Below are 16033 nucleotides of genomic sequence, written 5' to 3' on the forward strand. Positions count from 1 at the left end.
TAGGGTGTTAAACATACAATGTATCTAGTCATATTGGAGATATATTCTCTTACAGTTAGGAGATGGATAGAGGTAGATAGGCGCACGTATGTATCTCATATTCGGTTATAACCGGCTGCCTTATCTCATGTATCTTCCTTCCTCTCCAAGTTGTATCTCCAACAGATTGTACGCGTATTAGGTCTCGCACACCTCCATATAACATGCAACACGTCGCCCATGACAGGGCAAGACGTTTCCGCTCTCGCACAGCACTCACGGTCCAACATGCTAATCCATTATCACACAGAACAAAGCTACATTCATACTAGAACCCAGGTACTCAGAACCTAGCGTACTGGTTGAATTAACACAAAATATAACCTAATTTCAGGCTCAAAACGTAACAACCCAGTCTGCAAACCAAATTTGGTAGAAAACCAACGAAATCGGGCAGGAGATATTCAGGAGTTCCATTTCACACACGAACGCTAGTACACTCACTCACCTTGAACTAATCAGATGCAAAGGTTCTCTGATTCAGCGGCGTGGTTGCAGCTTCTCCTCTTCCTTCAGTCCTGAAGCCTCTAAATTACCAAGTCTGCCTTCGTTAGTTGCTCCGACGAGGAAACCACTGCGGCTCCGCCACAACAACACCGCCCACTAGCGGCTCTATTTTTTCGAGGAGATGTTGTTCTTCATTCTGTACAAATGTTGACGAACACAACACAGTTGCGCACTAATTTAAACATCTCAAAAAATATACACATTATTTTCTATGTGTTTTAGTTTTACTGTTTAATCCCGGAAGCATTTGCTTCCAGGAGGCAAAAGACACCCCCCCCCCCCACCTCTTCCTCCCAAACACACACACGCACACACACACACACACACACACACACACACACACACACACACACACACACACACTTGTCCATTGCATGTGTTTTGGCCTACATCAAGCAGCCCAGGCTACTGTTCGAAGTTTGGCGCTCGTAGTTCCAGGACAATGCGGATAAACAAGGAAATAATCGCAGCCTCGGAGGAGCGTAGCGTCAGTCAGTCATGTGCTCTTACGCATCTCTAGGTCATTGGAAAGATAGATTATATGTGCCTCACCGACCAACGAGTACTAAAAACACAAGAGCAGCCACTTTACAGCCATGTGCTCCGATTTAAGAGCCACCAGCTCACCACCAAGAAACAAGAACAAGACAAACGGAGGAGACTTGGTCTTCAACATGCCATTCACTACGTCTTTAACTAAAGGAGTAGGCTTGGCTGCATTTCTTATACTTGAGGGTGTTCCTGAATAGTAGTAGAGCACACAACTAGCCCCATCCATACCTTGAGTAGTTCCTAAGCAGAGAGCCAGAGAGAATGCAATGGAGAGGGCTGACCCCATGTTGGCGATGGCGTCGAGCACAAGGTTTTGACTTTCGGTTTGTGAAATTTTTCGCCCTAGACCGAGATGGCCGAATTTCGGCTATTTTCAAAAATTTCGGCTGAATTTTGACCAAATTTTGACTCAAATTCGGCTTAAATTAGACCAAATTTTGACCAAAATCCATTTTTTTCGCCCGAAGGTATTTTTCGCCCCTGGCCGAGATGGCCGAAATCCATTTTTCTCGGCCGAAATTCAAAACACAGGTCGAGCACCGGCGTCGTAGCTAATAGCTCGTCAAATGCTCTGGCGGTTGGTCTTTGGGATGCCCAGCAGTTGGAGGTGATGTCTTCCAGTAATGATTCCCTCATTGCCACTGGCGGTGACACAAAGCCGACGCCCATAAATCCCCTGCTGCTGGCATCGGCGAGTTTTGGCTCCTCGACGGCACTGAATTATCTTCTCAGCAAGGAAGACAAACAAGCACCACCAATGGTCCAGCCTACTCAGGTATTCCTTGACCTGCTAGTGGGATACCCCGCCAGCAACACCACCAAAGGAAGACTGACGGTGCAGCAAGCTTCTGAAGATGTAGAAAATATCGTTTATCAGCCTGCTTCGCCGACGGCTGCTCTGCTTCTCAAGGGCGTCACTGCCCAGGGGGACACCGCACTGCATGTGGTTGCCAGCAATGGGGACAACAAGAAATTCTTAGAGTGTGCTACCATCATCTACAAGAGGGATCAAGAATTCCTGTTTGTCACAAATAAAAATGGTGACACGCCCTTGCATTGTGCCGCCAGAGCCAGTAAGTTCCAAATGCTCTTCTGCTTCATTGAACTTGCTGAAAGTTGCAACAGGTTGCACGAGCTCCTGAGAACGGAGAATGTGCTTCAGGAGACGGCCTTGCATGACGCTGTCCGCGTTGGAAGAATCGATATTGTGGAGCTTCTTTTGTGGGCAGATCCCGGGTTGGCTAATTATCCTATGGAAGGCACATCACCATTGTACCTAGCAATTTTACTGGAATGGGACGCCATTGCAAGCACATTACACGACATGAGCAATGGGAATCTCTCGTATTCTGGGCCAAATGGGCAAAATGCGCTGCATGCTGCGGTTTCTGTAAGCACAGGTATTAGTTTTCTATTCTGAAAGTTTCTACTCCAAATTACCAATTGAGCAGATGCATAAACTAGTTCAAGTTTAAAATCCATTGCTTGCCTACAAATTTTGTATAGGAGTACATTTTTGCGTATGTGCAATTTTTTGCTAAAAACAAAGTCATAGACTTTGCACAGCCCTCATTTCAATGTATTTCAGGATGCAAATTTACATACATGTACACTATATGCCTCCAGATATATGTGTATTTGTTTTCAGAATTTTTTGATACGCAAAAGTTTGAATTTTGTTTTTTTTTTCAAAATCCGGCTTCTATGGAGCTCACCCTTCATTCACCATTTCTGGTTCAAGATAGCCTATGTGGAAATACGATTCTATAAATTTATATTGGCACATTCTTATTGTATAAACCAGACAAATCAATGTAATGTTCCGTGTTACTCCAGTTGCTAGTGGAAACTGGCCGTAATATCGTCTGAAAAATAAGTGTCTGTCTCAAAGTCTTTATCATTGTCCTGGTCATCAGATTGTTTTACTTGCCATGGACTAACAAACAGTATGCCTCTTCAGAGATCACAGAAAATGTGTTGAACTGGAATAATATATAGCCTTACCACTCATGGGGACCGAGATGGAAGTACACCTCTTCACTTCGCTTCAAGTTTCTGGCATTGGCCGGCAGGAATTAAGCAGTTATTAGAAGCTAACCCAGCACCAGTGTATCAGGAAGACAACAACGGATTGTTCCCCATACATGTTGCTGCCTCTATGGGCGCAGAACATACCATAATCATTATTCTTGAAATGTTTCCTAGTTGTGCTGGATTGCGCACTGCTCGAGGACAGACATTCCTTCATGTTGCCATTGAGAAAAGAAGATTGAACATAGTCTCCTTTGTTTGCCGAACACCATCTTTGGATTGGATTTTGAATATGCGAGACAATGATGGGAACACTGCATTGCATTTAGCTGCCCAGGCTCGGAAGCTTCGGATTTTTTGTTCTGTGTTTGCAAACAAGAAAGTGCACTTACATATAGCAAATAATAACAAGCAGACTGCCCTTGATATGTCCAGAAGCGTGCTTCCTCACGGAACGTATTATGGTTTGGTAATACACTCTCAACTTTATAAATTATCAATGCTTCGCCTTTTCAAGCAAAACAAAATAACGTATCTGTCATATACTGTACGGTTCTCATATTCCCATTTTGTTTTTTCAGAACAGTGGTGCCCTGATACACAAGGCACTCAAGGAGATTGATGCTAATGGTATCTGTCTTCGCCAGGATTTCAAAGAAAAATATATTCGCAAGTTAAAACCAAATCACATTATCATAGAGGCAGCGAAGGTGAAAGATTCAAGCCAAATGCTAGCACTTGGTTCTGTATTAATAGCAACTATGGCGTTCGGTTCAACCTTTGCTGTTCCTGGAGGTTTCGTAGCGGACGATCGTACCAACAAGGGCACACCAACACTTGCTGGGAGGTATGCCTTTGACGCATTCATGATGGCCAATGCATTAGCTTTTATTTGCTCCTCAATAGCAACAATTGGCTCATGTATTCTGGAATTTCAATGGTTAACTTGAGGATCCGCACAATCAACTTTAACGCATCTGTGTTCTTCATGTCAAGTTCGGTCACAAGCTTATCTGCTGCTTTTGCACTGGGTGTGTATATGGTGCTAGCTCCGGTTACTCATGCCACTGCTATTGGTATATGTGTGCTTAGCCCTCTAGTGGCGCTATATCGAAATTTTGAATTCTTACTGAAGGTTGGTATTCTTGCACGACCGTTATATCTTCGGATGGAACCAAATTGGGCTTTAAAGTGGTTAGCAAAGATGATCGTTCTCATACTGCTCATGGAACTCTGGCCCTTCATACTTATCTTCAGTTGGGCTGCAATTGCACAAAAGCTCCAGAACCACTGATGACTACAGCCTAGAAGCATCAAACATGTGATGGGAACAAAATGAAGCGAGTCTGTTAAGCATTGTGACTAATCTTTCAGAACCTATATATGTTACTTTTTCTGTGTGGACATTATTCTTGGTTTGTAACTTTGTTTCTTCAGAGTACTTGTGCTTGTAATAGAAACAACGTTTATCATATTCCTCCTAAGACCGCTGTCCGAATGGTTGCGTTGTTGACGCCTTTGTGCAAAGAAAGGACGGTTGAGTTTGGAGACACCTTGTGGTATCATGTCACGAGTACATAATCCAACCAGTTAATTAGGCTGATTTAATCATGTTGAATATTGAACTCGAGTTGGTACTTGGGATTACAGGCAACAAAAAAATTGAGGAGGAAAGCCTCCGGCAAGGGATTACAGGCAAATGAAACGTGGATGTGACTAATTAGCAGTCACTAACTATATGTCACAGGTGAGTAGTCTGTGACTATATGTGACTAATTAGCAGTCTGTAACTATATGCGACTAAATTAACATGGTCATGTTGTATGCAGTTACTAGGTTCTGGTTGTAATAAAGAAAGAAAACCACGAAAGTCATTTTTTTCCTGATTTGTTCAACCTGAAGACGCGAGTTTTATTGTGGTCCGTACTGTTGAGCTATCTGCTCCGTGGTTACCAGTCAGGCCGAGCGAATCGATGCGTCGATAGAGACCTCTGCTTCCTCTTGTGAAGAATTCCTATCCCCTGTTCATATTTTCCTTTACCCATGTTTTTGTTTTCTTCGGCCACGTTTCTTGTCACAAGATTCATATCACCATCATCTACTGCTACAGCTGGTTATCGAAAATATTTCGTGTCGCGACACACATCAACTACAGCTACGTCATGTTTGGTAGGCCAGGCAACTTGACTCAGTGAACAGGGAATAATTTCAGACAGACAAGAAAAAAAATCGACAACAACACGTAATGACAGAGCAAAGTGTACCTCGCGAAGTTGCTTCAACTCAATCTGGGACCAGCGAGCCTATGATTTGTAAATCTGGACCATCAAATTCAATATCGTAAACTGCACATGTTAACTAGTGATTCAGTTCAGTTCAGCACCTCTATCTGTTTCCATCTTCAGAATGATGCAAGATTCTTGAGCCAACCAATTTTTGTGAGCCTGCTTTTACCTTCCCCTGTTCTGCCTTTGGCTTCAGATCTGCCACCTTTCCTTTGATGAACCAAAGGTGCAGGAAGGCTGACACTGTTTTTTTTTAAGAAAGGCATGTGCATATTCAGGAAGTGAACCAAATAGTGACAAAAATACCAAACAAAACAACAAAGTGGTACTGTACAACATACACATAAGCTATTTATGACAACTCAATGTTAAATGGCTAAGCCTATCAAGTATATTATTAATTCCAGAGTTGCACTAGTGCTGCTATCCAAAGGGAATCAAATAAACTACCGTACAGAATTTAATGAATCAGAGTATCATCACACATATATGAATGTAAAACAGTGTAATTATCTGGTAACAAAAGTGACCTAATTTTAATCCTCCTCACTGTAATTAGTCTATGCTTCTATACAAATAGAAGAGTACAGTAGCTGCCAATGAAAATGGCCGAATCTGTTTATGTGAAACTCTAACACTCACGGTCCAACATGCTAATCCAATATCACACAGAACAAAGCTACATTCATACTAGAACCCAGGTACTCAGAACCTAGCGTACTGGTTGAATTAACACAAAACATAACCTGGACCTTGAATTTAATGAACCTAGCATACTAGTATTGTTTTTTTTGGACACCTGGACCTTGTATTATTTATTTAAATCAATAAAAATACGCAGCAGAGTCCTGCTGTTTCCCTAGAAAAAACATAACCTAATTTCAGGCTCCAAACGTAACAACCCAGTCTGCAAACCAACGAAATCGGGCAGGAGATAATCAGGAGTTCCATCTCACACACGAACGGAGTACAGTTACTCACCTCGAACTAATCGGATACAAAGGATCTCTGCTTCAGCGGCGTGGTTACAGCTTCTCCTCTTCCTTCAGTCCCGAAGCCTCTAAATTACCAAGTCTGCCTTCGTTAGTTGCTCCGACGGGGAAACCACTGCTTCCCTATCACAACACCACCACCCATTTCCGGCTCTATTTTTCCTTTCTACAGCAGTGTGTGTGAGTAATTGCGCGATGGGGGATCAAATCCGTGTGTGCGCATTTTTTTAAGTTTGGTCATCAGTAGTTCAGTGCTTGGTAGCTATATGTATGCCAGTTCAGTACTGATTCATGAACATACTTGGTAACCAAGGATTTCTTTATACTACTTCTCATAGGATTTCAAGCATCTACTCAAACCTCTTTCAGAGAATCCTTTATTTTTCTTATGATGCAATCAAACAACGCAAAATCATGTAGGATTGAGATGTGCATGACATTTCAATCCTATATTTTTCCTATTCCCTTGTTTTTAAAATCATGCGAATCATAGAGGCCCTCTCCTTTCAGCGTAGTTGGTTTCTAAAATGCATTTTTGTACAAATTTGTTTTAAAATCCAATATTGGAAGAATGTCAATGAAATGAGTTTCCACAAGTTGCAGGGCGCGGCCATTTGTTTTGTTGATGATTAAGAAGGAATGGTAACAGATAGTTTGCATGCGGAAAAAGTGTGCACGGGAAAGGTGGGTGTTAGGAAGCATGACTCAGGAACGAGGTCAGATCAGTTTGTGTTATACTACTCCATGTTGGGTGTTGCGATTAATTAGCAATGACTGAAAGACCTTGTTTGTTAATTGTTGGTCGAGATCTGACCTCGTTTTTAGCATAGATAAACATATGCAACACCTATACTACTGGTATGTAGTCCTACACTAAGTTTGAAATATTGGAGGGCCATGTAAGTTAAGAGCAACTCTAGCCAATCCCCTAAACGGCTATAGAGGAGTAAACTTTTGGTTTTACTCCTATAACCCGCACCTAGCCGATCCCCTTAACTGAATGAATAGTGAACGGTGGAATAAATTTTTTACTCCGCCTCCTATCTGGCCCCTGTATATATTTACTCCGGCACCCACCGCTCGATAAAAAAATCTGCTCCCCCGCACTCGCAGCCTCAACCAACCCCACTCCCGCGCCACATCTACGGCAGCGTCACCCTTCCCGCCTCCGCCAGCCACCACCCATCTATGCCGACGCTCTGTAGGCCCCAACGCGGTCCTCCCCCACCCACATTTGAGCCTCTCTCGCTGTTGCCGGTGCAGAAATTTGTGTTATACTACTCCATGTTGGGTGTTGCGATTAATTAGCAACGACTGACCGACCATGTTTGTTAATTGTTGGTCAAGATCTGACCTCGTTTTCGGCATAGATAAACATCTCCAGCACCTACACTACTAGTACTCCTACATTAAGTTTAAATACTAAGGCCATGTAAGTTAAGCATCGTTCCCTAAGCGCTCGCGTGCGATGAGGGAGGCGAAGACCTAGCTAGCTAAGTCTCCTCTGAAATGAATCAATCTAATCTCTTGCGTAATTGTTGGGGCCTTGGGGATGGTCCTCGTTTTCTCCTCGATGACGATGGGGCTTCCCTTCTCTCATCTTGATGATTGTTACCTCACCGTGGTTGGGGTATACTGCTGGTAATTGATTAAGCAGGTGATGTAGGACAGATAAATTTATATGCTATAGTACCAAGTGTCCAGATTGGAGCTCTGAGCTGAACACAGCTAGCCCAGTTGGCTGTCGAAATGAGTTAACAACGGCCGCTGGCGAGTCTCGATAGTTTTATCCTTAGCCAAGTTCTGATCTCGTTTTAGGAATACATAAATACTATTTCCTCAGTTTATAAATATAAGTATTTTTAGAGATTTCACTATGGACTACATGGAGTAAAATGAATGAATCTACACTCTAAAACATGTCCATGTACATCCGTATGTAGTTTGTAGTGGAATCTTTAAAAAGACTTATATTTAAGAACGGAGGGAGTAGTACAAGTGTTTCAAGTTAAGCTTACCGCACTTAAGGGACAAGAGAGCAACCCCAGAAGCTTTACATATATCTTTTTTTTCGAAAAGGGGGAATTCCCCGGCCTCTGCATTAGAAAGATGCATACGACCATCTTATTAACCAAATAACGCAGTGCCAACATGGTTCCAAGGTCTCCAAAAGTAATAAGAAAAAAGGAAAAAAGCTCACACAGAGCCAAAGAAGGCTAGAAACACCCACTAGCCATGAACAGACGCCACAACCGGCTGGCTAAAACTAGATAGGTAAACTACATGCCTATCCTATTACATGACCGCCATCCAAACCGGTTGAAGATATCCCGAGCTACCATCTCCCATCGGAAAGACCCAGTAACCAAATGCTCCCTGGCCTCCGTCTGGGTGAGTAGCGACCATGAACGGATCAGAGCCGTAGTGCGGAATAAAACCTGCAAAAAATGTATACATGATATTCTGTTAAAAACCAAATCATTTCTGCAAGTCCACATAGTCCACAGCAAAGCACAAACTCCAACCCGAATGTGTCTCGCTAAGTCAGGCTCAATTCCATTAAGCCATGTCCCAAATAGCGCGTTAACAGAATTCGGTGGATTGATATTAAAAGCAATGTGGACCGTCTGCCAAAGTACTTTGGCCAATGGGCAATCAAAAAAGAGATGTTTGATAGTCTCATTCCGATCACAGAAACTACACCTAGTAGGTCCTGTCCAATTACGCTTTATCAAGTTGTCCTTTGTTAAAATAACTTGTTTATGGACAAACCACATAAACACTTTTATTTTCAAAGGAACTTTGACAGCCCAAACATGCTTAGAGGTAGGAATGGAGTTCGAATTAATAACATCAATGTACATTGATTTAACAGTGAATGCTCCAGACCTAGTCAATTTCCAGCGTAATTCATCGGGTTGTTGAGATAGTTGGACCTCCATCAGTCTCCTAACTAAATGGAGCCATTCTTCCCAACGATTGCCCGCTAGCGTCCATCGGAACTGAATATTAAGGGGGATAGATTGAAATACCGAGGCGACGAACACTTCACGTCGTTGAACAATACGGTACAAAGACGGATATTGGATGGCCAAAGGTGTTTCGCCGAGCCAAGTATCCTACCAGAAACGTGTACTAGAGCCGTTTCCAATAGCAAACCTCATCCTATTAAAGAAAGCTTGTTTGACTTTCATCAAACCTTTCCAGAAGGGTGAATCAGTCGGCCTAACTGTAACCTGAGACAAAGTTTTTGTCTGGAGGTACTTGGGACGAAGGATTTGAGCCCACATGGCATCATTCTCCGTTGAGAGCTTCCACAGCCACTTGCTAAGAAGGCATCTATTCTTAATTTCTAGATTCTCAATACCGAGACCCCCTTGGTCTTTCGGTCTACAGATGATATCCCATTTAGCAAGCCGATATTTTCGTTTAAGCTCATCACCCTGCCAAAAGAAACACGATCGATAGAAGTCCAGTCTCTTCCTAACACCAACTGGGACCTCAAAGAACGATAGGAGAAACATAGGCATGCTCGTGAGCACCGAATTAATCAGGATTAATCGCCTCCGTATGACATGAGCTTACCCTTCCAACAACTCAGTTTCTTCTCAAATCGGTCCTCGATGCACTTCCACTCTTTGTTTGTCAGCCTACGATGGTTGATTGGAATCCCCAGGTAAGAGAAGGGCAACTCTCCCAACTCGCACCCAAACAATTGCCTATAAGCCTCCTGTTCGTCTTTAGCTCTACCAAAACAGAATAGCTCGCTCTTATGAAAGTTAATCTTTAACCCGGTCAATTGTTCAAATAGGCATAACACAAGCTTCATATTTCTTGCCTTGGCCAAGTCATGCTCCATAAAGATAATTGTATCATCTGCGTACTGAAGGATGGATACACCTCCATCAACGATATGAGGTATCAATCCACCTACTTGACCATTTTCCTTAGCCCTTCCTATCAAAATTGCTAACATATCCACCACAATGTTAAATAGGATAGGGGACATCGGATCTCCTTGTCTTAGGCCTTTATGTGTCTGGAAGTAATGACCTATGTCATCATTAACTTTAATTCCCACACTACATTTTTGCGTAAATGATTCAACCTGTCGGCGCCAGGCTTCATCAAAACCTTTCATACGCAATGACTGTTGGAGGAATGGCCATTTGATCTTATCGTACTCTTTCTCGAAATCCACCTTAAAAATTACTCCATCTAATTTTTTGGAATGGATTTCATGGAGTGTTTCATGCAGGACAACCACCCCTTCAAGGATGTTTCTGTCCGGCATGAAAGCAGTTTGGGACTGTTGCACCACAGAATGCGCAATCTGTGTGAGCCTATTAGTCCCTACCTTGGTGAAAATTTTGAAACTAACATTGAGGAGGCATATCGGCCTGAATTGCTCAATTCTCACAGCATCCGTTTTCTTAGGAAGCAATGTGATAGTTCCAAAATTCAAGTGAAATAACTGAAGCTGTCCAGAGAACAAGTCATGGAACATAGGTAGCAAATCCCCCTTAATAATGTGCCAGCACTTTTTATAGAACTCGGCCGGGAATCCATCCGGACTGGGAGCCTTATTGTTTTTCATCTGTGCAATAGCATCAAACACCTCCTTCTCTGAGAACGGGGCAACCAGAATATCATTTTCGGCAGCCGTTAGCTGAGGCACATCCTCAGTCCTAGACTCATCGAGGGACACACAATTATCCTCCGGGGGTCCAAATAACTGCTTGTAATACTCGGTAATATACGTTTTTAGGCTGTCTTGTCCTAAAATAGTTCCCTCATCTTGTTCAAGCTGAAAGATGCGCTTCTTTCTGTGCTTCCCATTAGCTATCAAATGGAAGAATTGAGTATTTGTGTCCCCTTGGACCACTTTGCGCACTTTAGCACGCAAAGCCCACTTCAATTCTTCTTCGCGGAGCAGTTCTTTCAACCTCTTTTCCGCCTCATTTTTAACCTGAAGCTTAGCAGGCAGTAAGATAATGGATTCGGCCTTTATGTCCAGGGCCTGTATAAGAGAAAGGAGTCTATCCTTTTCAATCTTATACACACCACTGAGGTGCTTAGCCCATCCCCGTAAGAAACTTCTCAAATGCCTAATCTTATTCTGCCAACGCTCGATCGCAGTCGCGCCTCCTGCACCTCTAGCCCATTCCCTGGCAATCAAATCCAAGAACCCCTCGCGTTCGAACCATGACATCTCGAAAGAAAAGGTGTTCTTGTTACCCACATGGTTCGGCTCCCCTGAGTCCACGAACAAGGGTGTGTGATCGGATATTCCCCTCAAGAGAGCTTGCACCGTAACCAGAGGGAACTTTTGTTCCCACTCCACGCTTGCAAGAACTCGATCAAGTTTTTCATAAGTCGGATTTGGCAGAGCGTTAGCCCAGGTAAACTTTATACCAGAAAGCTCAATCTCCCTCAGATCCAAGCTTTCAATAATGGTATTGAACATAAACGACCATCTGTCGTCAAAGTTATCATTGTTCTTCTCCTCTTTCCTTCTGATGATATTGAAATCACCTCCAACTAAAATTGGAAGCTGTTCTGACCCACAGATTCGAACAAGGTCTGCCAGAAACTCCGGTTTAAGCTCGGGCTGTGCGGCACCATAAACTGCCACCAAAGCCCAGTTAAAACCATCTATCTTGGACCTGACTCGAAACTTTACCGCGAAGTCACCCATCACTACACTTCGGACTTCAAGCGAATCGCATCTCACACTGAGTAAGATACCACCCGATCTACCTCGCGGAGGGAGGCAATGCCAATCAAAATCAATACCACCCACAAGGGAAGAAAGAAACTGGGGCGCAAAGTTTTGTCTACCAGTCTCTGATAGAGCGACAAAATCTAACTTCTGCTCTAAAGCTGCCTCAGCAAGGAACCTTCTTTTAGCCAAGTCCTTCAGACCTCTGCTATTCCAAAAAATTCCTCTCATATTTCATCATGGAATTTTTTAGTAATTCGAATCCTAGCACTCCTACGAACCGCGGAATCAGGATAGATCTTCCGTTTCCACTTACGTTTTGGTTTACTAGGCTCTGCCTCTCGGTCCTCATAACCGGGTGGACTTAAATTATCAGCGTCAATCTCGATGGGTACATCATCATCCTCAACCATCTGATTTGGAGGTGCTAGATCCGCACACAGATTATCTAGCACTCTAAACCCTAACGCATCAATCTCATCATCATTCATCGGTTTAACTGCTGCAAGATTACGAATAGTCTCTAAGACACGTTCCGCCTCTAAATCTAACAGATCATTGACCGAATTATTGATCTCACTATCTGTGGCACCTAGTGAAACTCCTAACTGGTTTGCATTATTTATAATCTCCTCATTAGAAAAATGCAATAAAGAGTTAGAAACGTTGATGGACATACCAGAGGATGATGCAGCCTCGTGAAGCTTGGCCACCCTCATAGCGCACCGCTGCTGCATATCATCCACCTCCGGGAGCTCGTGGATGCGAGCGCTCGTCCGTCTCCCCGTCGAGACAGGGTCCGGGATCCCGCCAAAAGCAACAACCTCCTCCCTAGTAAAACCTGGCGCTGAATCCCTCAAAGGGTCAACCGAGGTTACCAGAGGAGGCGGCTGCGGGCTCCCAAGCCCCACAGATGGGTGCCCCACGCCGGGGTCCTCTGCCACCGGTGCGAACGGGGAGGGGATGACGGGGGCCGCCTGCCCACGCTCTCCTCCCGCCCCATCCGCCGGTGCAGACGGAAGAGCTATCGGCGAAGGAGAGGCGGTCCTCCAGACCGCCGGGGAAGAAGGATGAGCTAGGGCCTCCTGCCCTAGCCCCTCCCCCAACGCAGAAGATGGCGCAGGAGTCGTCGCCACCACCGGAGTAGCAGGAGCCGAGGCCACCTGCCTCGGGCTCCCTCCCCCAGCGCTGGCCGACCCCAACGTGATCGACGTCACCGGCGTCGGGATATGGAGGGGAGACATCAAGGCCTCCTGCCCCGACCCCCCTCCCCCCAACACCAGCTCACAGGTAGCCATCCGCACCGGAGCCTCGACCACAAGAGAAGGAAGGGAGAGAGAAGCGACCTCCGGCTCCCCCACCCCATCTCCATCCAGAGTCCTAACCGATGAGGCCCTCACCAAGCGACCAGAACCGCCAGCCCCCTCAAACTCCAACAGAGGAAGCGTGCGCTCAAACAAATCATCGGAGTCAACCCGGTCACTCCAAAGCCTAGGCGGCGCTGATGCTGGCTCAAAAGACCCGAACCGCAACGAGGTCATAGGCACCAATGGCGATGCTGCCGGCTCAACCCCGGTCCCATCCCCGGGCAACTGAGCATCTGGGCGAGAGGCATTAGACCCCTCTCATGCGGACTCATCAGGCTGCGCCCCATTGGCGCCTGCATCGCCATCACCCTCATGCATATCAACATCATTCCCATTAACCGCATCTGCAAACAGATCAGTGTCCTCAAACTCAACATCGAGCGGGAACACCTCGCCCCTATAGGTCCAGTTGACCACATCAGGCACGAACTCAATATCCAGAACACTGACTAAAAGCCGGGCCACCCCATGAGCCCGAGTAAAAGCCATATCAACTCTCTCCGTCTTCCCAACCAACGTGCCCAAACTGGCCACCACTGGAACATCCTGCAAAGGCTTAGACGGGGCCCCTACAAACCGCAACCAGACCTGCGTAAGCGGCTTTCCCTTAGGCTCCACCTTCTGCCACTCGTGAAACTCCAGAATGCACGAAGTGCCAGGGACTCGACACAAACCAAAGCTCAACAACCGCTGCAGGTCATCCACCATGGGGAAGTTGACCTTATAGATCTTATCCTCGAGAACCACCAGCTCCCACCGAAAGTCCCCCGAAGCCATCTCCTGAAGCCTCCGCACGATCTGAGCCTCAGTGACCTCTCCCTGGGTAGCTTTGACAACCCCGGTAGTCAGGCTCGGGGTCTCCTCCGGAATCTCTCACGCAGCCGGTGATTCAAAAAACATGAGCTCGGCACAGTAAACTCCATACACAGTCAGCGACGGAGCCTGGTCACGCAAAAACGGGCACTCCCCCGAGGCATGAGCCGGCTTGCCACACGTGTCACACAGCTCGGCCACGCACTCAGCAATGAAGTGGCCCTTCTCCCCACAACGGTAGCAAAGCATATTCTCCTTCTTGCGCGCATACATGGACACCCTCTCAGCATCGGGCCTGTCGGTATCCTCAGCCACCTTCCCAGCCTCAGGAACCTCGACACTGCCCAAGGCATTCACCACCTCCATCGCCTGGGGAGGAAGCTCAGTAGAAGCATGGTCGGGCTCCACTGCAGACGCCGCAGGATCAACTGCCCTAGGCGGAGGCGGTCGGCGATATTTCCCACGGCCCCCACCCCGGCCACCACGATGGCCATGATAGCCTCCTCTCTGGCGGTGGTCCGGGCCTGAGGCCCCCTCGACAAAACCGCCTGAAGGGCCGAGAAACGGTCTCTCCGCAGACCCGTCACTCTGCCAGGCAAATCCACGACCTCCACCCGTAGAGGAGGAACCTCGATGCTGTCCGTCACCATATGCATCATACCCGTCGTCCCCCCAGTGGCCTCGGGGCAGATCATTGGGCTCTCCGCTGCTGGAATTATGTCTCGGCTGCGTCGAACCCGCGCGATTCTGAGCCGGCCTTGCGACGTAGTGGGGCGGAGGAGCAGTACAAGCCGGACCGCCCGAAGGTGTCTGCTTCACCCCATGGGCAGTACCGCCGCGGGCCACCTGAGCCGCTGCAGCCACGGCCGGCGCCGGCGGCCGAAGGCCAGCACGACCCGCTGCTGACTGAGCAGCGGGCGCCCCACCCGGCGCAAGCGGCCTCAGCCCGCCCCGCCCTGCAGCAGGGGGCAGTTGCCCCGGTGGCCGGACACCCGGGTAGCCAGCTCCTCGGCCCGGATTAGCCGGCGCAACTCCAACACCCGCCGGTGGCCTCTGACCGGGCGGCGCCGGGGCTCCTCGCCCAGCACCCACCACCGGCGGCGGGGCCGCCCCACCCCTACCTGCTGCGTTGGTTTTCATGGCAGGCGGCGGCGCTGCCCCACGACCAGCCATCTCACTGAGCGGCCGGACGCTCCTTGCCCGACCGGCTCTAGAGGCGAGAGGGCGGATGCGCTTTGCACGGCCAAGACCAGAAGATCGGAACCCAGCCGTCCCTTGCCTGCGAACCCTAGCGCGCGGCTGGGACGAAACCGGAGCAGCACGATCGATGGAATCGCATGCACGATCAAGAAAAACGCTCGTGGAAACCGGACCTGCCTGGGCCTCATACCCAGCAGTCTCGGGCCCAACAGACAATGTTAATGCTTCAGGCAAAACCGGCCCACAGAATCCCATCAAGTGTTTCAAACGCTCCTGACGCGCCGTCACGATCTGGATCGCCGGCATGGCTGCCGTGTTCCCCTCCGGCGCCGATCGAGACACTGGCCGACGCGCCTTCTTCCTTCTAGTAATCGTAGTCCAAGAATCCGAACGTAGGTAAGAAAACGTTCTTGCTAGAACCCTTTTGCAGCCACGTAAAACTTGCAACAACAATTAGAGGACGTCTAACTTGTTTTTGTAGCAAGTGTTTTGTGATGTGATATGGCCAAAGTTGTGATGAATGAT

The 16033-nt window shown here is 46.9% G+C and overlaps 2 pseudogenes; one reads left to right on the top strand and one right to left on the bottom strand.

Annotated features, from left to right (window-relative positions):
• Positions 1-1364: 1364 nt before the first annotated feature.
• Positions 1365-4423, top strand: LOC147988518 (protein ACCELERATED CELL DEATH 6-like; annotated as a pseudogene).
• A 4067-nt stretch (positions 4424-8490) lies between these two features.
• On the bottom strand, positions 8491-15785 carry LOC147988519 (uncharacterized; annotated as a pseudogene).
• Positions 15786-16033: the final 248 nt, after the last annotated feature.

The sequence above is a fragment of the Triticum urartu genome, chromosome 1A (genome assembly GCF_056163025.1).
Source record: "Triticum urartu cultivar PI428250 chromosome 1A, HENAU_Tu73, whole genome shotgun sequence".
Lineage (NCBI taxonomy): Eukaryota > Viridiplantae > Streptophyta > Magnoliopsida > Poales > Poaceae > Triticum > Triticum urartu.